General features: G+C 46.9%; 1 long non-coding RNA gene across 1 annotated transcript; it reads right to left on the bottom strand.

Annotated features, from left to right (window-relative positions):
• Nucleotides 1-10,754: 10,754 nt before the first annotated feature.
• LOC109323710 lies at nt 10,755-26,099 on the bottom strand. Its single transcript, XR_002104725.1, has 2 exons — nt 25,959-26,099; nt 10,755-11,552 (listed from the first exon to the last, which is right to left on the bottom strand). It is a non-coding gene; the product is annotated as an uncharacterized LOC109323710 (long non-coding RNA).
• Between the last annotated feature and the right edge of the window lie 1,525 nt (nt 26,100-27,624).

Raw genomic sequence — 27,624 nt, 5'->3', positions numbered from 1 at the left:
GTGTTTTTTTGCTGTTTTCCCCTTAAAGAAGAGACACTGTGGGCAATGACACTTGGGGGAGCCCATGAACCATGGCAACAGTTGGTAGCAGAGGCATTTGGCTGCACCACAGAGGTCATAAGAATCCACACAAGTGTCCAGAGCTAGGTGACACTGATGTCATCAGTGCAGTTATAGCAGAGATGGATATAGTCCTCAAGCATCACCCCCTCCTTGTTTCCAAGAACCATGGGATCACAAATACTTCAATGTGTCATTTCTGTACAGCCATTCAGTATGGCATGTTGTCACCCCCGAGAGGTGACTAGACAGCATCAATGGACCCACTACTTCAAACTGGTTTGAAGTTTTCTGGTCCAGAGGTCCCAGAATCCGAACCAGAGTTCTGGAAAAGAACCTCAAGGGTCATCTAGTCCAATGCTCTGCTCAGAGCTGGGATTCCCAATCAAACTCCATTTAGCTGCAGTTTAAACCCACTATGTCCTTCCCTTGTGGTATGCCTTCTGCAGCGAGGGAGAGTTGTTTTCTGTTGTCTTTATGGCAGTCCAAAGTCTACTTATGTATCTGAAAGATGGACTGGAATCTGGCCCTAGGAGCCTAAATGTAATCCTACTCCACCCTGTTCAAGCCCTTGAAAAACCACTGATACAAAATGTAGGTGGATCTTCCTCTTCCTCTATGCTTAGTTTTAGGGCTAAGATGACAGAATGAATTTTCAGGTACTTACACAAGGTGAAACAGAATCATACTTAGGCACCTAAGTCTACTTAAGCCCCTACTAGGAGAAATAGAATCTGCCCCAGGTAGATTAGTCACAATTTTTTTACCCCTTATTGTGTCTACTGCATTCCCCTCATCTACCCTCATTACCTGTCAAAGAACGAGATCACATTGAATGAGCACAGTCTGTTCTTAACAGATACATGTTGGCGCTGCTCTAGTAACTCCCCAGGTACTCAAGCTAGGCTCAATCCCTACTGTCCACAACTCAGCAATAGTCATCAAAACTGCCACTGATGGCTAAACAGAGATCTTAGTAGGGGCAAACCTTGAGAGAAGTTTCCTGAGTGATGCTCCATTCCTTCTGTTCTGAAGCCTTTCTTCATTCCCAATCCAGGGGCAATGGTGGCTTTCTGAATCCAATCATGTAGTTAGCAACATGTGACTTTACTATACAGTTTCCTTTTTACGCACAACGTCATCACAAAAACCAGATGCAGATACACCACATGAACTGGTTCACCAAGTTTTTCAGTCAGCATGAAGAATACAAACTGTATACACGGTTGCATCTACCTGACATACAATAATACCTAGAGCCTGTGATTTATTACAGAAGAATTACCTAGCTGTGCCTCTGTCTCATGAGAGAGAGTCTCATAATTTGTTTCCACAGAGATATATTACTCACTTGGCGGTTCCATTTTAAAACTCCGAAGCATCCTAATTTTTCAGTCTGTAACATCTTTTATTTATGTAACACCCCCACACACACTGGGTTGTATATTGTGTTTTTTGTGTGTGCGTTTTGATGTAGACAAGATGGCCCCTGTTGTTCTGGCCACGTACTCAACACATGGCAAGCTGGGGTGTGTATGTGGCGGGAACGTGTAAAACCCCCTGGCCTCACTGGCCAGGGAAAGCAGAAGATGCTTCAGGCGGACTGGTGGGGAGAAAGACTAAAATATGGCCCTCCCTGATTGGCCAAGGCTTGGGTGAGGTCACACCAGGTATATAAGAACCCTCACTCAGTTTCTCTTTCTCTTTTCCTCTGGGGCTGCTGAAAGCTGCACAGCTATGTTAGCCAGAAAACCTGCTCCCCATGCAGGGGTCTTCCCCCCTTCTTCGCTGGAAAGGCAAGCAAACACTATTTAAAGAGAAAGCCTCAGGTAGAGAAAGTCTGTTTTGGAGTTTGAGACTCCTATTTCCTCCCTCTTTTTTTTCTTAAGTGGGTTAGCACCATGGGGGTATTAATCATTGAAGCAAAACTGCCCAAGAATGGGTCCTGGCAGTTAGTGGCTAGATGCCTAGCCCCCCTCTGATTTGTAATTGCATTATCTCAGTATGGGGTATAGCTGAGACAAGATGTTCAGGCCACAGCCATAGGCCTAGGCTCTTTTTCCTGCTGTTTCTACAGCTATAGTGTTTCAGCCTAGCTGCATAGCTGAACCCCATATGTTCCCCATATGCTGTATGTTCAGGTCTTAGTGCAGTGTCGGCCTGCCCAACTTTTGCTGCTTAGTTCAGGCCCAGTGAGGTAGGCCTGACCTCTCCTTGGAAGTTTTCTTCTTGCAGTTTCTGCCCAGCAGAGCTGGGATTGGGCCTAGAAATTTAGGGGTGTGGCATACTGTCAGAGCCACAGTTAGCCCCTCAAGGCCACCACGTGGAAGAGGGGATCACCCTATAGCATCTCAGAGAGCAACAAGGGGCCCTTTGAAATACAGAAAGACCCATGCTCTCTAGCTGTTCCCTGCAGCCCAACGAACCCAAGGAGCAACTCAAAGGACTCTCCAGTGAAGCCTCTCCCTCCAGCCCATTGCTGAAGAGCAGGTATAAAAGTACAAGCCCCTGGAACTGCCTTTTGGGTGAGCCCCAGGTCCCAGACTGCCTGGGCATTGGTGAAGCTTCCCTTAGAGGGTGCAATCTATGAGCCATGCTTTGTAGTTGGTAGTGTTTTAAATTGTATTTAGTGTTTTTCTTTGTTTTCTGTAATAAATTTGTTCTCTGCATTTGTTTATGTGGGACATCCTAGTACAGACAACCCCTGCTTAACACTGTTTCGCTCAGCGCTATTTCGCTATAACGGTCATTTGAAATTGATACCTGATTCCACTTAGCTCTCAGCGGGTTTCATTACAATGCCTTTGGTCATTAAAAACACTTGTGGTCACCATCATGGGCCGTCATATACTTTCAGTTTTGCTTCACGCTCGTTCCACTTAACGCTCGGTTTTTCAGGAACCAATTAAGAGCACTAAGCAGGGGTCGTCTGTAATTTATTTAGTGTTTCTCAGGTGGTCTGGGTGGGGGCTTGAGCCAAGGTAAATTATACTTAGACCCCAAAATTGAACCTGGTTCAATTGGTGCCCAGCAGAAGGGTTATATTATTTGGATTTAAGCATGTTTGTTAGCACAGTTTACTTAGATTATGGTGGCATCCAGGGTTCCAGACTTTGAATTTCAGCAGGTCTTTAATAACATAAAATGAAATAAATCAAAAAGCTGTATTAGACGTTATCACTCTATGCCCTGGAGCCCTAGGGCTCTTTCCTGCTGAATGGCTGGACCATGAACTCTACTTCCTTGGATGGTGTATCATCAGCTACACCTGTGCAAAGCTTGTGCTGTATCTCTCACATTCTGATTGGTTAGGGTTTACACACATTTTATGCAGGTGTAAGTAGTGACACAAAGAGCAAGTGTGGTGGGGAATATGGCCAAGGACTAGAGATGGTTCAAAATGTTGTTGATCAAATGTTTTTTTCTTTTTAACCAGGAAGTGTAAGTTTGTTCTGAGTTAGGCAGGATGGCCATCCTCTCCACCCTGGGTCCCCCCCACCCAAAAGTGAGTTTTAATTGCTGGGCTACTCAAGGGCAGGTCCCTTGTTCTCATTTTCATGAGACACTTCAAAAAATCAGTTTTGTTTCAACACAGAATGACACATTTCAAAAGCCAAGAATTTTGTTGTGAAATTAAATTCTTGCTTTCCAGGCAGCCCTTCCTCATAGGACACATCTATATCCATCCATCTCGTGCCTGAAGTATGTCCAAGGAGCACCCCTGCCCACTCATTCCTCCTCTTTGAGCGTGTCTACACATGTGCCTTAATGCACATTATCCTATTTTAACGTGCATTACAGCATCACAAACTATGCACTTTCCCTAATGAACCCTAAAATAAGCTAATGTGCCTTTTTCTAGTACCTCACAATGTGTACCTATACACGAGCAGGGAGGTTGCTCTGACATGCTGTAATTCCAGCACATTGACAATTACCACACTGCAGCAGCCTCCCACATCTTACGTATCTGGGTCCCCATACTTCAAAATGGTGGTAGGGGTGTTTTATCTAAGCTCATTTGACGAGTTTTAGACAAAGCGCCCCTACCACCATTTTGAAACATGGGGACAGATACATGAGATGCTCTGAGCACTTTAATTAAAGTGACTCTTGGACCCACTCTCACTAAAGCTCCCCCCCCACTCCCAGACCACATGTATAAATGCCCAGAGGTACTAAATTTAATGCTCATTAGCAAAAGTGCATTAATGAATATGTAGACATGCCCTGTGTGTACCAGTTCCCAGACATGAGCTATTATAGTTGCAGTCAACTAGCCTTGAGCAGATGCCTCTGTACTGCCTTTGGGCTCTCTGTTGCAGGTATTTTTATTGGCATGCACTCAGGACTGTTCCAAGGCAGCTAGTCTGTCCCATTACCAGGATGTGATACATTTAGAGCTGGCACTCAGGCTTTGTGGACATGCCGTGGAGGTAATATAGATGTGCCTGTAGAGTCTCTCTGGTGTCTGCCACCCAACAAATTCATGCATGTCTGCCTCTCCAAAGGCCTCTACCTGAGTTTGATTGTTAGAAATCAGTTTCATTCAGTCTCCTCTTCAAAAGAAGGCATGGGGGTTGAAACAAGCACCCCATCAGATGAAGCACTTTTTTTCCTCTAGATCCCAAACAGCTGCACACAAACATTAACAGAAATGTAGATCCCACTGGGCATCAGCTTTTTTCAAAAGCTAAAGGAGCAGCCATTCCCTGCCAAAACATAAGATCAAAGCTACTCTGAAAGGCTGCCCCTGTTGGAAGTAGCCTCTCTACCTACTGTTTGTTGTCTAGACTTGCAACATGCATATGTTGACAACAATAGCCAATCCTCTTAACTGGGTAGTTAAAGAGGTGCCAGGCTATGAAAAGCCTTTCAAACCTGTGGAGACAGCATCATGCAGACATTAATGGGACAAACTGATTGTGCATCTGCACCTCCTGCTATGCCACTGGGTCCCATTCTGCTCGTTGGGTTAATACACAATGCTTACAACAACTTCAGAAAACCATAAAAGCCATAATCGTATGCTGCAGTTGTCACAGAGTTACTGTCCCTAAAGTTTTATTTCTTAGGAACAAAGCAGCTATTAAAGTTAAGCTCTTTGCAAACTAGCTGCATCTAAGTCTAGTGACAAAGGGACTACTTTTCGCTGTCAAATAGGAGCTCCCCTTGTTAGCAGTGGGTTCCAGATACTTTTTCTTTGTCTTGAGGTGCATGCTGATCCCTCTGCCTTTAGCAAAGCAGGAACTCATCCATGAGTCAGTCTGATGCCATTACCAGACAGAGAAATACAAAACTAAAACTCTTGGTTCAGAGGTGATACCTTTTATTAGACCAACTGAAAAATAGCAACAACGTTTATTTCTTTGCAAACTTTTGGGCACACGCACCATTTTTCAGGCTGATGAATTTTGTATTTCTTTTTGCCTCAGACCAACACAGCTACAAAATAGATCCCTCCTTACCAGATACAGACATTTATCTTTATCACTGACAGCCACTTTGATCCTCAGTAGGCTGACTCAGAATACAGGTTTCCCCAGGACCACCACTATTCTGATGCACACTCCAAGTGCCAGTCCAGGTCCCTGATGCAGAGGGTACCCACTGCCATCATCCCAGTGCTGGCCTGGTTCTTTTCTTTTCGGTCGCAGCTGGCCCTGAACTTGTTCTCAGCTAGTGCTTCCAATCATCCTGTATCTTGCATTCCTCTTAATAGCTGCAGCAAGTTGCTCTTATGTGCTACCCAGCCAGATGAGACACAATGGACACTGTGGTTATGCACTGCTCAGTCTCTCAATAATTCCTCAGTGGCCTCCTTCCTTTTGGGTTTTGGCTGACCTTCCTGTTCACAATATTATGAGCTCCCACAGGCTAAACATTCAGGCCGCTCTCTAGACTTTGTCTCCAGATCCAAGCTGGCTCTGAGCCTCCAACAAGTGGTAGCAGACACTGTTTTCCACTGCCAGTGGCCCTGTTTCTTCCCAGGAGACCTTGCCACAGATCATCAGTACAGGATTTGCTGCCATGTCTTACCCAGCACTTTGTTCACCTTCCACCACCCTGCCAGTCCAGGGTTCAAGGGCTCAGGCAGATTTCACTGTGTTGCTGCAGTTTTGTCCAGTTTATACCCCAATTGTGGGTTTCCCTCTCCACACTTGCTTTCTCAAAATCCATCCACGTCAGCTCAGCTAAGCAGAGCGGGCCTTGTGTCCAACAAAAGGGAAACCCATTAGTGAGTAAGCACTAGGGCTTTTGGATTACCTGTGAAAATGCTGTTCTGCACCCCTTCCTGCAGGGCTCTTCTACTGTCTTGGGAAGCAAAAATCATAATTCTGCCTGCAGAAAGCATGACACAGATAAGCAGGCCAGGCTGCTTTTGGTGAAGGTTTGGAAATGCTGGCCTGGCAGAAGTGGCTTTACCCTGTCTATACATACCACTGATCATGGAGTGGTTTAGCAACTGATGCCTTGTACATACAGGAGAGCGGCACCAGTTTAATTTAAGCTGTTTTGTTGCTTTCTTAATTGATATACTTAGTGTTGCAAGCTTTATTGCAGGCACTTGCTCTCAGAGCAGATTGTTTTGGTTTAATCTGAACTTCTTCCCAACTGATTTACACTAATGAAAAAGAATACATACTTTCACTAGAACAAGAGAAGCCATATGGGGATTGTACCTGTTGAACTAAGTTTAAACTCTTCTCTAGGTTATATCCATACAGATTTTCTCTGTTGTCAAGGCCATAGAGCATCTGAGAGGCTACTCTAAGTGACACCTACCCACCTACAGTCCCACTGAGGGAGAGGGATAGGAACAGGCATTTAGGTATAACAGAGAGCAGCATTTTGCCCACCACCCATTTTGTCCAGCCACTGTGATGGGGGTGTGCAATTATCAGGAATCCAGCTTTTATGTTTCCCATGGAAAAATGGAAAAAATTGTAGATTTCCCTTTTAATTGAGAAAAACATGGATTATTTGTTTTAACAAAGAAACATCCAGATTTTCCACTTTTGCAAAGAGCTCTCCTCAGGGCTGCAATGGGCTGGGGGGAGCGGGAGAAGGGCAGTCAGGCATGGGGTGCCATGTGCATGGGCATGCTCACACACGCACAGGGCCACCAGGCAGCCTGGAGAGCAGCTTCCAGCAGGTAAGTCTGATGGGTGGGGGGTGGGAATTGAGGCTCCCATAGGGAGGGAAGGAGTTTGGGCAGGGCTGGGGCTGGGGCTGTTGCCCAACCTGGGCCAATGCATAGGGCTTGGGGCCCAGGGCTGGAATGCGTGGCCACAGGGCCTGAATGGGGAGTACGACAGGGCCACAGGTAGCTCATCGGGTGAGGCTGGCTCCCCACTGCTGCACACTGTTGCATCCCTATGACACTATAATGGATCTTATATCAGGCAAGGAGACTAAGACATGGTTGTCCTAATCTAAAAGCAAGTTTATTGAACCCTAACAGATGCAATTCTAATTAAAATTAGCAGTTAAAAATTTGAGGTTTGTAGTTAGGCAAAGCACATGCTAACCTCCCTGATGTGTTGCAAACGCAACTTCACTAGCTGATCAGGCCATCTAGGGGACTCCTGGCTCCCATGTCTGATGTCATAACAGGATCTTAGATTGGCGACAGGATCTTTTTCGGCTTTCGTCAGGATTGTTCCAAGGAGGGGTTCAACTCTTGTTCTTATATACTTCATTATTACTGCATTATCATTAACACATTAGCATACGCTCTTCCTTACAGTGCATAGTAATGAGCCTATTTCCACTTCCTGTACATGATGATCTGTAACTGGACTTTTCCAGTAGCTAAAAATGAGTTTATTCTTTGGTAGAGTTTAGTTTTGCTATTAATAATTTCCCTTTTCTGCCCAGCCAATTCCTGTTCCGGCTTTTGTCATCCAACCAGGGTACTCCCAAAATTCTTCTTTTCCTTTGCCAGGGATGGGTCATGGTCAGGGTGACATGTTTGTCAAATTTCTGCTGGGTTTCAGATGGTTGCAGCTAAGAATAAGCATGCAGCAAACACAGATCTCAGTTTCTTGCTAAGTGTCCATACTATCAAGCAGGACCCAGAAGCACACTCCCACTGGGGCAGGGGGGCACATTCCCCCAGATTTGTGCATGGGGCAGATGCGAGCCACCCACTGCAGACTCAGGCTCCCCGCCCTGCTGCCCTCCCATGTGGGCCTCCATGGCCCAGCAAGCAGAACCCAGTGCAGCAAGACAGACAGGGCAGGGAAGCTCGTGCCACCACTGCAAGCCCCACCATGCCATGGCGAGATGCCCCCTGCCCACCCAGCAGCAGTGGGGGCAGAAAGGCGAAGTTGTACCCCTTGCTGCTGCTGAGCATGCAGGGAACACCTTGCCATGGCAGTATGGGTCTTGCAGCAGCAGCACAAGCTTCCCTGCCTGGCCTTGCTCTACCCAGCTCTGCCCAGCCATATTGAGTCCCACCCACTGGGCTGTGGAGGCTCCGAGCAGAGGGCAGCAGGGTGGGGAGCCCAAGCCCACAGCAGGCAGCCTAATGCCATCCACACAGGCTCCACTCTAGCCATGCCACCCATGGGGGAAAGGAAGCTTGGCTCCACATTCCACTCTGCTGCAGCAGATACCACCTCCCAAGGGCAGCAGCCAGGGCTTGGGCACTGCTGGGGGTAGGGGGCTGTGGACCTGGGTCCCTGGCCCCATAACCCTAGCAGCTGAGGGATGGAGGGTAAGGGGGCTATGGGTGCTGAGTGAGGGCCACCAGCAAGGCTTGGGGGCTGTGGCTTGGGAGTGAGGGGCCTGGATCTGTGTCCTGGTAAGCTAATGGGGAGCTCTCATTTTCCATGATAAAAAACACAAAATCAAATACCAAAATTTCTAGGTACTTAGAATTTATTTTATTATAGTGATTGAGGCACTGGTAGGTTTCCAAATTGCTTTAAAATTATGAATATATCAATAAAACGTTGTGATCAATTGATACCGTTTTTATTTTTATATATAGATAGAGAGAGAGGGGAGGCATTTTAATCCATTTTAATCATGGTTTTTGGGGTTTTTAAAGCAGAGAATTTGCAATTTTTAAACAGAAAATCAGCATCCCTGGTAATTATTCTGTCAGTGTACCATCCAGGGATCTCTTACACACACACACACACATGCACACACACACACACTCACTCACTCTGGGATGAGGAATCTGGCCATTGTATGTGAAGTCCAAACTATAGCCCTAGGCCTACTCCACAGGAGATGCTGCACTGATATAACCTCCCACAGCATGGATTGGACTGGAACTGATGTTGATAAACCAGTACAGCTTTCCCACAGAGATAAACCTTGCTTACAACTCTGGGTTATACTTGAAAACTCAGAACCCTGGGTTATCACCAGGGATCCTGGTTTTCCCTAACAAAAAAAAAATCACAAATTCTCTAATAAAAAAACCAAAATCTGTGATTAAAATTAAAGCCCCCCACCCCAGCCCTGCTTGTGCCTCTCGCTCCTCCCCCACAGCTTTGCTGGTGCCCCATGCCCCCTACCCACAGCCCCTGCTCCCCCAGCTCTGTTGGAGGGGGCCCCCAGTTGCCAGGGCTATGGACCCAGGTCCGCAGGCCCCTGCCTCCAGGTGGTGGCACCTCCCCACCACAATGTGCACTCCTAGGGGGTAGAGGGAACCTGTGCCCACCAGATCTGAACACGGGGCAAGTGCAGGCTGTGAGTTCAGGTTCCAGTCCTGCTTCCCTCCCCCAGGGTCTCTGCAGCCTAGCAGGCATTACCCAGCGCAGCAGGGAGCAAAGCAACCACACGGAGAAGCTGCTCACCACTGAGAGCTCTGCACTGCCCTGGTGATGCACCCCCTTCACGCATAGCTGCAGTGAGAGCAGCAGTGTGGGGTTGCGCCCCTCAAAGCAACGGCACATGCAGAAGGTGCATCACCAGGGCAGTGCAGAGCTCACAGCAGTGAGGAAACCCCCACACAGCCCAGCTGTTCCCTGCCACACCAGGTCATGCCCTCTAGGCTGCAGAGGCCCCAGGGGTGGGAAGCAGGGTGGGAATCCAAGCCTGCAGCCTGCGCCTGCTTTGCATACAGATCTGGGGGCCGTACGTTCCCCCATCTCCCCGGGAATGCACACAACAGTGGGGAGCCAGCCCTCCCCCTCTCCCAGATGAGCCACCCACGGTCCCACCCTGCTCCCCACTGGGGCCCTGCAGCCGCACATTGTGGCCCCGGCCCCAAGCAGCACCCACCTGGTCAGCAGCCCCAGCCTACCCAGCTCCCTCCCTCCAAGGGCCTCAATCCCCCTCTTTCCTACCCCCACCTCACCCCCAATTACATGCAGAAGCTGCTCTTCAGGCTGCCTGGGCCCATGTGCATGTATATGCACATGATGCCCCCCTATCTCACCACCTTCCTCCCACCCCCTCCGAGTTCCCTGGAGGCTGGAACTCTGCCAGGCTGCAGGTTACTCATTGCAAAACTAAAAAATCCATGGGTACCTCTGGTGAAACAAGAAATCCATATTTGCCTCTGGTAAAAGACAAAAATCGTTGGTTTACTCCATTTTTTCCATGGGAAATGGATCCCTGGTTACCCCCAGTGGCCACATGTGATACACAAAGACCTTAAGCTCCTCTGCAGTGACCTCTGCAACAAAAGCTGTTTTTTGAGGAAGGATAACAATGTGTCCCTCTTTCATAAGCCTTAGCTGCTACAGCCCCTAGGAGTAGGTCCAGCAGAACCAGTGGTAACCAGTATGTAACTGCAAGACAGTTTTTCTGTGGGGATAACTAGTTCTCTTGGAAATGGATATAGGAAATGGATGAGCCACTGAAATGCATTTGTGTTTACATTTCAGTTGTTCAGATGTCTTTTATTGGCTTAGATCCAGGTCTGCAAAGGCATTTTAGGTACCTAATTCAAGTTGGTTTAATGAGACTTTAATTACAGGTCACACTGAGTCAGCAAGCCACATCCCTCTGGACACCACCCTTCCAAGTCAAGGCTCCTCTACCACACACATTTCCCCCTAACCCAAATAAGCCTGCTGTCCTGCTGTTGCCTGGCTGCTCAGTCCCATAGCTCAGCTGTTCTTTCCTTTTTAAAGTATCAGGGTCTGTTATGGAGATAAGAACCCAGAGTCTGTTTAGTCTTCACACAGTCCACCCTGTGGTTGATTTCTTGTTCTGCAATTTCATGTTCAAGTCAATTCTTAGAGTTCTGTCGAGTGAAAGCAGCTACTCTGAGGTCAGTGATAGAATGTCCAGGGAGGCTAAATTGTTCTGCTAAATTGCCTGTCTTTCTGGATGTGATATCAGATCAGTGTTCATCCATTCTTTCACATTAGGATCCCCCCATCAGTCCAATGTAGACAGCAGTGGGGTACTGTGGGCAAGTGATGCCATAGATGATGCTGGTAGAGGAGAAAGTGAATGAACCCTGGAGGTTACTATCCATGTCCATTGATGGCCTGAAGTTCTGAAGGAAGGCCTGGTACCTTAGGGAGAATAGGAGTCAGGGGCTAGGGACAAACATTCAAAAAACCTGAGCCAGAATTGATTCAGTCTTTGCAGGTTAGTCTAACCTGCAAAGCTTGAACTGAGTTGGAGGTAGATAGACATTCCCTTTTCATTGCAGAACTGCAGGCACATGTCTGCAGTGGCTTAGGCTAGAAGCTGGGGGGGAGGGCACTAGAGCAGCCCTCCCTTCCATTCTACACTGCTGAGCTGATGGGGCATGGCCAGGCCCAGGCAGGATGCTCTGATTAGGGAGGGGTTCTCCCACTCTCTGGTTACACAGCAGGGAGTTACACAGGGATCACTTACCACCCCATCAGCAAAACAAAAGGATCTCTCATTAGTTCAAGCTCTTCTTAATCAACTGTTTCCAAAAAGGAATGGAGGGATGTTACCAGGTACCTGTTGATTATCTCCAAAGAGCCCTAAGCAGACACTGTATGGTCTGCCTTTGTCCCATCTCCCACAGCACAGACCATAGCCAGCAGTATGCTAGCTAATGCTGAAAGGTATATGATGGCCATCATAGAGGAGTCTGGTTGTCTTCTGTCCTGTATTGATACAAAACCTGATGCCTTTATGTCCTCCATTTTTCTCTTCAAGGCATCAGGTTTTGTATCAATAGAGGACAGAACAGCGAAAAACCGGAAAGTCCTCTATGATGGCCACCTTATGTCTGTGTAAGGCAGAGGGGATGGGGAGGGTGAGTGGAATCCCTGCTTGAGCAGGGAGTGGGAGGGGGCAGAGCAGGAGGAAGCAAGGCAGACCCTGCTGTGCTTGCAGTCTCTGCTGGAGCTGCAGCCAGGGAGCAGAGGGGAGGGGCCAGCCCAGGTCTCTGCTCTCTGGGCTAAGCGTGGCTCCCTGTTCCAATCTAGGATGCTGGTGGACTGTTTTAACTTAAACCAGGAAGGGGTCTGGGACAGCTGTTGCATAAGGCGGTTTGACCTAAATCAGTCAAGTCCAATACTACATTCAACCAGGTTTATCTCAAACTGGTTTCAGCCATTTTCAAACTGGTTTATGTACACTGAACATCTGTTCTGTTACAGGTTTAAACCAGTTTCTGATCGCATAAACTAATTTGTCTGTAATGTCTGTCCCTAGCCAGGTAGTCTGTTGCTGGAGATATATTGCTTAGGTTGGAGGGCTGCCTATATGCCAAGACCGGCTTTTCTATCTTGGCTACCTTAAGGTGTTCATCATTTTCAGGAGGCTGTGGAGGTCATTAATGATGTGTCCAAAGTGTTCAAGCTGGAAGCTAAAGTGACAACAAGAGGGATTCTGTTGTCCTTGTCATGTTCTATTTCAATGCCTGCTCCCTACAAGTCCTTTCAGAGCATATGATACAGTAAGATCTTGCTTACGAAAGCTTATGCATCTCTTAATTAGTCTATGAATCACTTCCAATCACAAGCAAGAGGATAAGCTCAGCTAAGTCCCATCAGACTGGCACTAAGATGAATTATGCTTCACAAATCATTTGTATTTTTAAAAGGTTCCTGCAGCATAACCAGGACGGTGAAGCCAGAGCTCTGACATTTATAACTAGATAGTCACTTTGGCTGAAGAAAGTCAGCAGTATTCATAGCCTTGTGGCTTTATTTGCTTCATACAGCTTGTACCAAAGACAAACATTTTCTTTCTCTGTTTGTTTTTTGATGCACAGTAGGTATGCTGCAGAAGCACAATCAATAGTCACTGTTAAAACAATTACAACAATGTCACATCCTATTTAAAACATAGGGCTTGTATTGGTTTTAAACCAGTTTAACACCCTTTCAGTGGCATTATATCATCAAGAGCAATCTCTGCAATGACTCAAGGTCACAGTAGGGATAATAACTTGAATACTGGGCCATGTGTAAGGAGGAAAAAAAAAATCTGCTGAACAATTACCCAGCCTATTGTCAGTTACACCCGACTGCAGCTTTTGCAACAGCTAATGAAGCTTTTCACCAATGTCTGTAGTTTTAAGATAGTATATGTTTCAAATAGATTTGTCCAAATGCAGAAGCAAATTTTGCTCTCATTTCCTATCTGGATCATACTCTCATATTGATCCCTAATATATCAATCACAATACTTAATAAAACAGCTCTGCCATCTAGTGACCAGTTTGTTCATTAGGCCTGATATTTAATTGCATCTCTTTCCTTTAGGTATTTTCTCCATGATATCAGCGTGATAGGCTGGCCAGTAACCTTACAATAAAGGGTCTGAGGCAACTGGAAGCTTTAAGATGCTAGTTGAACAAAGTTATAATAATGTAAGTGCAGCTAATCCTTCTGTTACCACCAAGCTCTCAGTTGCAGCATCACTAATGATTTCTAACCTCTGAGCAGAACAATCAGACACACATGTGCATGCACACACACACACAGTCTCACCAGCTGTTGAACTAGATGCAACAATAATGCTCTGCTACAATGCCATATTTTAGTAGTTTATGAAAATAACAGTTTTTCTTTAAGCTGTGAGCTCTGTTGTTCTCAGACAAAATAGAAGTTAAGTTGGATGCAGCTGTGATCCTGGGTAGCTCAAGCTCCAGAGAGGAAATCCATTTCATGGCTGAGAATAAATTACCTGAAGGGAATGTGTCTTCCTAATGCTTGCTGATAGCTGAAAACACTTTTGCAGTGATGGTTGGCTTTTAACCCTTTCTGATTCATCTCTAGATAGCCTTATTGGATGCATGACTGTCCAATCCTTGCTGAAACCTGCTCAGTTTTTGGTCTGAGCAGTCATGTGCCAGTGATTTTTATAATCTGTTCTTGCACTGGATGAAAGAGAACTTTTGTCCATTTCAAAGTTTAAAATTTGCCACATGCCATTTTCAGTGACTGTTCCTTCATGCCTTTGTTACTAGACAGAAATGCCCAGTCATCTGCCTCTATCTCAGTCATTGTTTTCTCCCCTTATTCAGCTCCTCTCTATAGTCAACAGATGCAGGCTTCTTCCTTTTCATATGGATGTAACCTTAGGCTTCTAAACTTCCCTGTCATATACATGTGCATACATGTTGGGGCATATTCCCTGCTTCTATCTTTGGAGCCTTCCCAACTCTCAGCTATCTCCTGCTTCACTTGGGTTGATCAGAACTGGCCAGTCCGAGACACAGATAGAGTTCTTTCACAGATTGTTCCTAGCCACTCTGTGAATGTCTTCAGGAGTATACAAAGTGAGCCAAAAGGGAAAGCACTACAGGAACTTGAGGCCTTCATGTCAATGCCAAATAAGGTAGCTGAAATAAAGAAAGAACAGGACTAGTTATCCTCTGGAATTCAGAAACCAAACATACAAGACATTATTGAAGCCACGAGCTAAGCAGGGCTCAGGAAAGGATTCCTAAGATTTATATGGAGAGCATTATTATCCAGATGTTTCAGGACATAACTATACTTTGGCTAGAAGGGTTAAAATGACATTTTCCTTTTCAGCAGATAATTCCACAGTTACCACTTCTGGGATTCTTGAACCTGGGTTGGAAGAACCTCAATCAAGGATAGGATATTTGACCAGATGGACAGTGGACTGGTCTGATACAGTCTGGCAATTCCAATCTTCCTAAATGATAGCAATTTTAAGGCTAGCTCTCTGTCCCACCTGCTGTCCTGCCGTATTCAGTTACCATACTGAGAAGTTCAACTGCAATCAGTGCAATTAGCAAACTATAAAGAAAAAGTTTATCTATAACTGGAAATATCATCCCAGGTTGGAACCCTTTAACATTAGCTGTCATCTGTGGCAGCATGCTAAATATCTCTGGGCTGGATTGCCAAAAGGTGAAGATGCAGCATTAGTATAGAATCATTAGGTTGGCAGTGACCTTGAGAGTCATTTTATCCAACTCCCTGAACAGATGCAGGATATGCTATTCCTAAACCATCTCAAACAGAAACCTATCCAAGCCTCCTCTTGAAAGTTTCCAGTGAAGGAGATTTCACAGCTTCCCTGGGCAGCTTGTTCCATTGTCCTACTGATCTTATAGTTAGGAATGAAGTTAATGTGAATACGTGTTACCAATGCAAACAAGCTGCCTGAGTGTGCCTGTGGCCAATCAGGCATATAATTAACTTGAAGTATTCTCAAGTATTGGCTTAGCCAAGGTGCATTCAACCCCTGGAGAAGAGAAACCAAACCCAGTGTGCAGACATGAGCCTATTTTGAACCAGATTCACAACCTTTTGTAACCTTTTGGTTACTCTTATAGGAGGAGTTTCCTGTGACAGGAGGGTTTGGCCAAGTACCACCACTGACTTTCCCTCAATTCATGTCTCAACTTTGCATGCACACGTTATGTGTGTGCAAACTGCTAAGCACTGCTAACTTTGAAAATCTGGCCCAGCCTCCTCTTCAGACTATAGAGGTCAGAAGTTGAAAGAGTTCAGCAGTATGAAAATAGGCTACCTTAAAAAAGGTTTCTTAAAAGCTAGGGACAGACATTATACATAAACTGGTTTAAGTGATCAGAAACTGGTTTAAACCTGAAACAGAACAGGTGTTTAGTGCACATAAACTAGTTTGAAAATGACTGAAGCTAGTCTGAGATAAACCTGGTTGAATCTAGTATCAGACTTAACTGATTTGGCTCAAACCAGTTTATGCAATGTCTGTCCCAGACCCCTTGCTGGTTTAAGATAAACCAGACAACCCCAGCATCCCGGCATGCTCTCTGAGCTGGTGGAGATTTCTGCTTCACAGCATGGCTGGTCCCACCCCTCTGCTCCCTGGACAGAGCTCCTCCAGCACAGACTTGCAGACAGAGCAGGGCCTGCTGGCTTCCCTGTGCCACCCTCCCCCTCCCCTCTTACCACTTGCTGCTTAAGCAGGGATCCCTTCCTTCCCTCTCCCACAGCATGGACCATAGCCACAATGTGGTATGCTAGCTTGTGCTGTATAAGGCTCTGCCAGAGACTGCACACACACCAGGGTCTGCTGGCTTCCCCCTGCCCTACCCCACTCACCGCTCAAGCAGGAAATCCTCCCCCCTCCCTCCCATCTCCCACAGCACAAACCCTGGCCCCATGGACCCTAGGCATGTGGTGTGCTAGCCAATGCCGAGAGGTCTGTGCCTCTCTCCAATTTCATTAGGATAGGCAGGCAGACAGAACAGGGTTTTTGGAGCTAATCAACAGGTCACCCCTATAAGCTGTTTAAGAAGAGTTTGAAGTAATGGGCAAGAGGCTGTTGTTTCACTAATCAGGTGATAAAGACTGTTACCAGCTCCAGGATACCTTGCTCACCTGCCAGTTTGCTGCAGGCAGTCTGACAAGCAGGAAGGGAGATTGAAAAGCTCTGTATCAACAGATGCATGCACTGCACACCCCACCCCCTTTGCCTCAGAGTGCTGGCAAGGGGCTGGGGACTGACAACTCTCCCACCTGTTGAGCAGCCAGTGGGGAAAAGCCTGGGATGGTGCAGGCAGACCTCCCTAATGAGAAAGTCCTGCCAGGGCCTGGCCATGCTCCCTTCAGCTCAACTCTGTGCAAGGGAAGGGAGGGCTGCTCTAGCACCCCCTGGCTTCTAGCCTGAGCCAGTGCAGGCATGTGCTTGAATTTCCTCAGTCCAGACAGAATGTCTGTCCAGTTTCCAACTGGTTCAGCCTAGCCAGGTTAGACTAACCTGCAAAGGTTGAATCAGACTTTTTGAATGTCTGTCCCTAGCCAAAGGAATACCTCTTTCCTATGCATCTGTGTTCTGTAGGGCATTATAACCTGCCTCATTTTGGTTCCTTTGCACATTTGACTGAAAATAATGATGACTAAGTAATAATTGCTCACTTAAATATGATGAATTACTTCTCTTCTGAGCACAGTAAATACACAGAAATAGAGAAAATATGCACAGTGTCTGGCAAATGAAGCATAGTGCATAAAACTAAAATGACGCATGGTCTCGGGAGAAAAATTAAACGGAAAACAGCAATTGTAATCTTACTGCAGCAAATGGGAATGCACTAAATGTGAAAAAGAGTCAGAAGAAAAAATCAGATCAAAGGAAGCAAATGTAAAGGCTTGCTGCTAATGAAAAAACAAATGCAGGATAAGCAACAAGTTGCATCAGTTGCTGTGTGCTTGGTATCAGGACTTTGCCTCACTGAGCTGAGAATGGCTAACTTAAAGTACGCAGAGGGGCTGCACATGTCACTAAACCTAGAATGAGGGCAGTCTCCATCCCATATGGATGTATGTGAGAGTTAAGTTGCCCCGTGGCAGCCTACTGCAGGAGTTCTCACCTTTTCTCCCCAAGGTTCTTGTCAAGGATCCTATCAGAAATGGGCCCCTTTGGCCGGAAGGATGCCAGAGGTCTGATCCAACCTCACCATTCCTGGGCTCCTGTAGTGTTAGCAGAAATGGGGCCAGTGAAGTGAGTGGACCTACCCCATGACTCGCCATGTAAACTTTTTGCTCCTGGGGATTTATGTAAGGGTGTTCCACGGGGCTTTAGGGTCAACAGTGCTCCAACAAGAGAGCCTGTCCATTTCACTTGCTAATATTTTTCCTCAAGGAGGCTGCTCTTGGAGGCAGAAATGCATCTGGCTGCCACCAGAAGGAATCCTAGCACTGCAGCATCTACAGCAAGAATGAGCAACCTGCAGCACTGGTGCCACAAGTGGCAGAGGCAAGCCTGTGTGCATCATACAGCAGATCAGGGAAGGGACAGGCAACACAGCTGTAGATTGTGAGGAAGCAGAAAGCAGAGCAGCAAATCAGGCAGGGAACACAGGGCTGGGAGCAGAAAGTAGTGCAGCAGATCAGGCAGGAGTAGAGGATTGGAGTGACACTTGGGGAGCATGCCAGGCTAATTTGTGATGCACCTGTCAAAAAGACTGGCCCCTACTAATCTAGCATACAGTCAGCCAAGGGAAGGGAACAGTGTCAAAGATATGTGTGCGTACATGCTGGGACATATTCTGTGTCTAGAGAGCTATATTGTGTGGGTAGGGTTAAAGCAAGCCAGCTGAGGTTGACTTGCAGGGTATGGGTGGAATTTATTGGGATTCTGAGACAGGAGAAGTTAGTTCATGGTATCTATGGGTGAACTGAAGGTGTGTGGCAGTGGGAGACTGGGAGAAGGTAGGCGGTCTGACAGAGTCCAGGCTGGGAGAGAACAGGTTGGGGTGACAAAGGAAGAGTGAGGCATCATAGCTTTTCACCCCAAAATAAACCAGAGGGAGGTGAAGCCTTTTTCTCTTCTTCCTTCCACAGCTACCTCCCTCCTACCTTACATCCCCCCATGATATACCCATGCAGTGTCCCACCGAAGAACATGTTAGGTTTTGTTTTCTTGCCAAAAAACTAAAAACTATTAAAAAAAAAAATTGAGGGGAGGTGGTAATCTTCCCTTCCTTCCGCCTCCCACCTTCACTTCTGTACCTACAAAAAAATGAAATTGTATGTTTAAAGCAGCTCTGGGAGAAGATCTCAACTGGTGCAGGCCTGCAGAAAGCTAGATGGTTCCAACTTTGCTTAGCAGAGAACTCTTCAGTGAGCTAAAACACAAAAAGGAAGCTTACAAGAAGTGGAAGCTTAGACAGATGACTAGAGAGGAGTATAAGAGAATTGCTCGGGCATGCAAGGATGAAGTCAGGAATGCCAAAGTACAATTGGAGTTGCAACTTGCAAGGGACATGAAGGGTAACAAGAAGGGTACTACAAATACTTTAGCTACAACAGGAAGGACAAGGAAAGGTGGAGGAGGCAAGCTAGTAAAAGATGAAGTGGAACAAGCTGAAGTACTCAATGCCCTTTTTTACCTCGGTCTTCGCAGACAAGGTCAGCTCCCAGCCTATAGCACCAGGCAGCATAGTTTAGGGAGGTGAGCAGCCAACAGTGGTCAAAGAACAGGTTAGGGACTATTTAGAAAAGCTGGACATGTATAAGTCCATGGAGCCGGATGTAACGCATCCGAGGGTGCTGAGGGAGTTGGCTGATATGGTTGCAGAACCACTGACCATCATCTTTGAAAACTCATGGTGATTGGGAAAAGTCCCAAATGCTTGGAAATGGCCAAATATAGTGCCCAGGTTTAAGAAAGGGAAGAAGAAAGATCCAGGGAACTACAGACTGGTCAGCCTCACCTCAGTCCCTGTAATAATCATGAAGCAGGTCCTCAAGGAAACTATTTCTAAGCACTTGGAAGAGAAGAAAGTGATCAGGAACAGACAGCATGGATTCACCAAGAGGAAGTTATGCCTGATCAACTTGATTGCCTTCTGTGTGAGGAGATAACTGACTCTGTGGATGTGGGGAAAGCAGTGGACATGATATACCTTGACTTTGACAGGGCTTTTAATATGGTCTCCCACAGCATTCTTGTAAGCAAGCTGAGAAAGTATGGGTTGGATGAATGGACTATAAGAAGGATAGAAAGCTGGCTGGATCATCAGGCTCAATGGGTAGAGATCAATGGCTTGAAGTCTAATGGGCAGCCACTATGAAGTGAAGTCCCCCAGGGATCAGTCCTCAGACCAGTTTTCTTCAATATCTTCATCAATGATCCAAAAGATGTGATGGATTGCAGCCTCAGCAAGTTTGCAGATGACACCAAGCTGAGAGGTATAGTAAACAGGCTGGAGGGTGGGGCTAGGATTCAGAGTGACATCAACAAATTAGAGGACTGGGCCAAAAGAAATCTCATCAAAGTTCAACAAAGACAAGTGCAAAGTCCTGCACCTAGGATGGAAGAATCTCAAGCACCACTACACACTTGAGACTAAGTGGCTAAGCAGCAGCCCTGTAGAAAAGGACCTGGGGGTTACAGTGGACCAGTGAGCTGGATATAAGCCAACAGTGTGCCCTCGTTGCCAAGAAGGCTAACAGCATACTGGGCTACATTAGTAGGAATGTTGCCAGCAAATTGAGGGAAGTAATTATTTCCTTCTATTCTGCACTGGTGAGGCCACAACTGGAGTACTGTGTCCAATTTTGGGCCCCACACTAAAGAAAGGATGTGGACAAGTTGGAGAGAGCCCAGTGGAAGGCAACAAAAGTGGTTAGGGTGCTGGGGCACATGACTTCTGAGAAGAGGCTGAAGGAACTGGGCTTATTTAGTCTGCAGAAGAGAAAATTGAGGGGCATTTGATAGCAGCCTTTAACTACCCGAAGTGTGGTTCCAAAGAGGATGGAGCTAGACTTATCAGTGGTGGCAGAAGACAGAACAAGGAGTGGTGGTCTCAAGTTTCAGTAAGAGAAGTTTAGGAACAATGGTCTCAAGTTGCATATGCACATTTAGGTTGCAGGGTGGTGATGCACTGAAACAGGTTACATAGAGAGATGGTGTAATCTCCATCCTTGGAGGTTTTTAAGGCCCAACTCAACAAAGCCCTGGCTGGAAGGATCTACTTGGGGAAGGTCCTGATTTGGGCAGGAGGTTGGACTAGATGACCTCCTCATGTCCCTTCCAACCCTAATTTTCTATGATACTAACCCCCAGACCTCTGTAGCAAGAGTGGGGTTGTCTCTCCAGGCTTGCTCTCAATGCTGCCTTTGCTCAGAGATGCATCTGAAACCGTGATCTAATCCAGAGCTGTCCAACTTCTTGGTGACCAGAGACTGCATACCACAAGAGCCAAAATGGTGCAGGCTGGGGCACCTCCACCACACGTTATAGCCCTCCTGTACCTTCCCACCACCCTGAGACTCTGGGTGCCAATTCCCCAGACCTCCCATGAGACACAGGCTCCTTTGGCTCTACAGGTTGTATCATCCCACATAGCCTTACCCCACCTCAGTGAGAAACTGAGAACAGAGGAGAAAGGAAAGTCCCAGAGACCCAAGCAGCAACAGCTGGAGTAGTAGAGGGAGCAGTGCATTGGCAGAAGCCCACAGGTTCCAATTTAACCCCTCCATACAGGGTCACATGTGGCCCCTAAGCTGCAAGTTGGACAGCCCTGATCTAAACCAAGATGCTGCTGGTGGAGAAGGGTGTGATTTAACTAGAGCACGGGTGGCAAAATCCAGTCCCAAATATTTAAAAAACCTAGACCTGGACACTGATAAAATTCAGATCAGACCCTGGCTTCAAACCCTCAGCACTGCCTCAGAACAGCAGGGGAGGCAGCAGGCAGAGAACTGATCACATGCTCTCTTTCTCCAGAAAGGGAGTAATGGCTAGCTCATTAGGCTGGTTAGTGATTTCAAAGCAATTTCAATTACTTTAAGAACAGAAGTGCTGCACTTATTTTTCCCCATACTTGCATAGGCCTAAGCAATTTAAAATACTTCAGTCCAAGGAGAGTGATATAAAAAGGGCACCCAGGCTGCAGTCAGCAATTTAAATTACATTAATGTGACAAGGGAGATTAAGTAATTATCCCATTCATCTTAACAACAGATATTTAAAGAGTTTTATTTTATAGTTTTACATGGGCATTTATTTTTAATTATCGGGGGGGGAGGGTCTACTGTGCTGTTACTGCACAGTAACCAAAAATTACTGCACAGTATGGATGCACATCTGCACATGCGCATCTGTACTGTGTGGTAATTATGGCAACTTACACTCACTTGTGATGCAGATAGCAAATTTATTCCCAAGTAATTACTGTGCAGTAAGTTACATGTAGGTGCCTTACTGCTCAGTAACCCTGTTTGTGTGGACTAACCTGGGAGTAACTTTATTCCCAAATTGGTACACACACAGCGTTACTGTGCTGTAATCCCTACACATGTAGACGCCAGTTGAAAAACCACTTACTGTGCCGTAATTTACTTTGCAGTAAATTATGGCACAGTAAATGGACATATAGACACACCTAGGTTACCACAAAGTGATTTCTTTTTCTAAACACCTGAGTTTTAATATCCCGTGTGTTTGTTAGAAGACTCTTGGCAGGAAAGGGAGAAAGAGCATGAATATATATGACAGGACAGTCCAGGGTCATAGCTCTGGAGTCCAGCCTAGAGAAAAATGATTGCTCCAGTCAGTACCCAGGGGTCATCCAGCAATATAATGCCAGAGCTGAGCTACCAGGGTCATAGGAAGGGAGTCGTGGCTGACACATTCTTGTGCCATACCATGCCAGTCCACATTTGTGGTCTCATCCTCTTAGAGCCATTTGTAGGAGGTATAATTCAGAACAGCTGTCAGATTACTCTAACAAAGCTTAGGTGGATAAGCAGTGGGGCTGTAGTGTGAAGTTCAAGCTAGTTTTGTACACACCAGCCCTCTGGATGATTTTCAGAGCTGTGCAGAGGCTCAGCATGAGCCTTACATACTGATCAAGTCCTCCAAACAACAGTTGTAAGTTAATGGTTCAAAGCTTCAGACTATGGCCCTGTATGAGGGAGAAAATTCCATTTTATGTGAGTTCTGTGTACACAGCCATGTACAAACACGGGGTTCAGCCCTGCCCATTCCCAACCACACCTGCCTGCAGGAGGACAGACAGTATCCTCCACTTTACCACTGTAAGCACAGGCAAAGCACTACAGTGGAAGTAACCACCAACCACAGAGGCATCAGAATGTCAATTAAACTGAAGGTTTATAAAGCCATCATTCTCCCAACCCTCCTTTATGCCTGCAAAACCTGGACTGTCTACTGGTATCATGGCAGGAAACTAAGCCACTTCCACCTCTGCTGCATGTGAAAGATACTAAAGATCAAGTGGCAGGACAAAATTCCAGACACTGAGGCGCTCAGAAGATCAGCTCTCCCCGGTATCCACACCCTACTGAAACTGGTGCGGTTAAGATGGGCCAGCCACCTTGCAAGAATGCCTGACACTTGCCTGCCAAAGAACATCTTCTATGGCAAACTGTCAAATGGAGTACGCTTTCACGGTACACTAAAGAAGTGGTACAAGGACACTCTAAAGATGTCCCTAAAGAGTTTTTGCATTGATCCAGAGTTGTGGGAGCAAATTGCTCATGACTGTCCATCCTGGAAGTCATCAGTCCAGAGAAAAGCACTGGCCTTCGAGCAGCGGCCCACAACAGAGGCAGTGAGGAAGCACATGGCAAAGAAAACAAGGACCTCTTGTGTCCAGTCCTCATCGCTCTCCTTCCCCTGATGCACCAGATAGTTCATGGCAAAGATTGGGCTTATAAGTCCCCTGCGTACCCATACAACCTAGCTTTCACCCCTCTCCTCTCTCTTCTTCCTCCTTTTTCCTCCCTTTCTCTTTCTTGCTTCCTTTCTCTCTTTACCCACCCCTCCCCCCATTGGATGCAATCATCTTCACTTGCAAAGGACAAGCAACACTCCATCATTCGTCTGTCTGACCTTCATCTTCCAGGTACCTGAAGATATTTATAACAATAGGAATTATTATAAAAAAAAAATTAAATCGGTGCCTACCTCGAGTCTGAGGATGGATTTTTCAATAGTGCACAAGACAGGTAAGTGCTAAACTCCCACAGGTCCATTTTTGGTCTCTGCTTGTCAACTCCATCTCTTCATCAGAACACTGACATCCCAAAACATACCTACCATGGCAACTAACCTGCTCTTTCAGCCACCCAAAAATGAGGCCTGCTTCATGTTTGCATTCGTGAACCTGTTTGCTTACACAAGATTAGAGTATCACCATGGTTCCTATGACTAGGGACAGAAGTTACACATAAACCAGTTGAAGTGATCAGAAACTGGTTTTAACCTATAACAGAATAGAAGCTCAGTGCACATAAACTAGTTCAAAACGGCTGAAACTGATTTAAGATAAACCTGGTTGACTGTAGTATCAGACTTAACTGATTTGGATCAGACTGGTTTATGAAACTTCTGTTCACTTCCTGGTTCAAGTTAAATCAGAGTCCCCAGCATCCAAGCATGCTTTCCAGCCCTGGGCTGGGCTAGGCTGTGCTGTCTGCTCCAGAGCACAGGGCTGGCCCTGCCCCCCTGCTCCTTAGCTGAAGCAGTGAGGGCTGGCTGACAAGAGGGTGGGAAACCCCACTGGGGATGCAGCCCAGTCTGCAGGGAAGGACTGTCCCCCACCCAGAAAAATCCTGGCTGGGATCTGGGGCCAGGGAAGGGGGTTAAACAGCCCTGCTCAAATTTACTGGTGGCTGCAACTGTGGACTACAAATCCCACAGGCACATGGAAGCAAGAAGAGGAAGTGATAAGCAACCCTGCAGAATCCTGCTGTTGTAATTCTGGGTTGCAAATCCTAGCAACCTCAGAGGCAGCAGGAAGAGGAAATGAACACAGCCAGAGAGCTGTGCTTTGGCACCCCATGGCTTCTAGCCTGAGCCACTGCAGGCAGGTGGTTGCATTTCCTGTATCAAAGGTAAATGTCTGTTCACTTCTGGTTCAATTAAATCTGTGCAGCTTAGACTAACCTGCAAGGACTGAATTGATTCAGCTTCAGGCTTTTTGACTGTCTGTACTTAGTCCCAAAATCTGATATTAGATAACTGTAAACTAGCTTTCTTTGCAAGGAAATGTGAGTAAAAAAAAGAAATAATAATAATTATTTATGTCATTTTTAGTTTCATGTTTAATCTAGTTTAGTTCCAGCCCCCTCAAGGCCCTTGGGAGTTCCCCCCACCTCTCACAACAGCTGAGGTCAGGGAAGGATTTGTTCCAGCCACTTGCAGTACCCCTATCCCTACCCAACTCCTCTGCCTAGCTTTATGCTGCCCTGGTTACACTGCTGGTTCAGCTTCCTATAGCTTTCATCAACTGCTGCAACAAGCAACCCAGGAAACCGCAGGTAACTTACCTCTTCACCCTTCACCTTTGCACTCCCTTCTACCTCTGACTGTTGTGGGACCAGACCATTTGGCCTGCCTTTACCCCTGTTTTTCTCCTCCCTGTCTCTAATTTGTGTGAGTGCCATTCTCCTGAACAATGCCATCCAGTACAAGTTCCTAGGTAGCAGCACACCTTTGTGGGCTGCACTGGGGAGTGTGGGCCAGTAGGGGGTGCTCCTGCACTGAGCTACCCACTTCACTGCGCCTTCCAGGCTCCGAGTGCCTCCCTGGAAGCCCCTCACATCTGGCTGACCCCCCTTCCTGGAGCACACCTACTACCCTGGGGGTAACTACCCTGGGGGTAACGCTGCCACCACCCAGGTTCTGGACTGTTCTTGGCCCTGTGCCCCCTGGAAAGCACAGGTCTAGTAGTCCTAGAGGGTACTCAACCCATTGCAAGAACTTGGGGTGCTTCCCTTAGTCTGAAGCACAAATAGTGGTCTCCCTTAGTCAGCCGGACCAAGAGGACCCCAAGGCATAATCTATACCCTCTCCCAATAAGTCTCCCATGCTAGGCACAAAGGAGAATTTTATTGATTACAAGGAGTAGGCTTGGAGTAGGGTACAGGATAGAGCAATATCACAGAAATACTTTCTGTGATACAAACAGGGTGGCTGGGTAGCCTTTGATCACGCATCTGTGTTACTGCAAGCTATATGTCTAGTTAGATCTCAAGTATCTTACTCACAAGTATCATCCAGAGGCTAGTAGAGCTTTGCTCTGGAGGCAGGGAGTTTGTAGTGTGTCCATGTGTTTCAAGAGAGAGCTACAGCAGTTCAACTGCTCTCAGTGTGTTCATCATGGCTGCTGCTACCCCTCCTCCTGGGCAGTCTTGGCTTTTAGAGACCTTCTGACCTCATTTACCTGATCCAATGAAGGCCAGCAGGGGTTGGCTGCCAGCCAACCAATTTGAAATACATCACTGGTTACCGGGCAGAGGGAAAGTGGCATTTGCCTCCCCTCCCATCCATGAAGTCATTGCTTAGAACAATGGAGAGTTTAAGCCCCCACCCAAGTGTGTGAGGACAGTCACATAAGTAGAAGGGCCTCTCATTTACTTCTATGAGCTGCCTAGCCACCAGAGAGAGAGACAGGTAAGGGGACTGTGTTTAAAGGAAATAAAGGGAAAAAAACTGGCAAAAGGGGAAAAGGAAGGAGGTTGTGATAGAAATCCTCCATGGGGGGTGGGGGCGGGCAGAGAAACATTACCAGGAGTAGATAACACACAGGATAATTGTAGAAAAAGGATAGCTCAATTAATGGGAAAAAAAAATCAAGGGTTAATACCTATGGAATGATTGATTAGCAGGAAATAAGTGAATAATAATGAATCATGAAATTAGTTCACTCCCTCAGCTCCACTTGAATATAAATGCATCTGTCCCTGGAGTAAAAATCAAAGTGGGGGTGCAGTTGCTCCTCCAAAAGTTCCCCTGGATTTGTCCCTGGGGACCAGGTGACCTAGGGGACCCAATAGCAGCCACAAATCCTTGATGAAAGGACTGTAAAACCTTTCTCCATTTGGCAGAGCAGGAATGGAAAAAATACGACTCACAGGGTGGATCAGGCCAACAAATTGCTTGTATCCAGCTGTGGCTGTCCCCATGGAACTCCACATGGTGTCAAGTCCCACCGCCTCCTACCCTTGGCAGTCCATGCCACACTTCTACCCACACCCACCCTGCATCTGCCAATGGCACTGCCCAGGCCCCAACCAGTACATGCAGCTTCTGTGCAGGGCTGTTCTCACTGCTACTGCAGTCACCCAAGTACTGCTTACCTTCCCCTGCCTCCAGCAACTCATCCTCTGCCGCCTCCTGCCCCTGCTGTGCTGCTCTGGGCAGCAATTAGTGCAGGGAAGCAGCAGCATGTGGAAAGATGTAGCCAGGCAGCTCCTGCCCCAGAGTGCAGGGCTTCAGCTTTCGGCCTCCTCCCACCTACTCCACCCACCCAGTGCAATGAGTGCTGGCTAGGGCTGGGGTCAGGGCCAAATGTGCAGTAGGTTGCTGGCAGGAGTGCAGCACAGGCTGCCCCAGGTAAAAGTAGGTGAGGCTCAGCCCCATGCAGTGGGCCGTGGAGGCAGCCACAGGCCGAATGGGGGAGGGAGGGGGTGGACAGCACCTGTACTGTACTACCTGGGCAAATTTTCTTACATGCACCCCCTGGCCTCCGCTTTCCTCCCTCCATCCGCAGGTGGTTCCAGGGACCTGACGCATAAGCAGCCCCGCACATACATGGACACCTATCCCTCCACCCACATACACACACCACTCCCCACGCAAATCATACCTCATACACCCCCACTCTCCACACACACCCCCACTCACAACATACAAGACTAAGACTTTATTTTG

The sequence above is a fragment of the Crocodylus porosus genome, unplaced genomic scaffold (assembly GCF_001723895.1).
Source record: "Crocodylus porosus isolate Cpor-Errol unplaced genomic scaffold, CroPor_comp1, whole genome shotgun sequence".
Classification (NCBI taxonomy): domain Eukaryota; kingdom Metazoa; phylum Chordata; order Crocodylia; family Crocodylidae; genus Crocodylus; species Crocodylus porosus.
The sequence above is the reverse complement of the archived record's forward strand: the minus strand, read 5'-3'. Positions and strand labels throughout refer to the sequence as shown.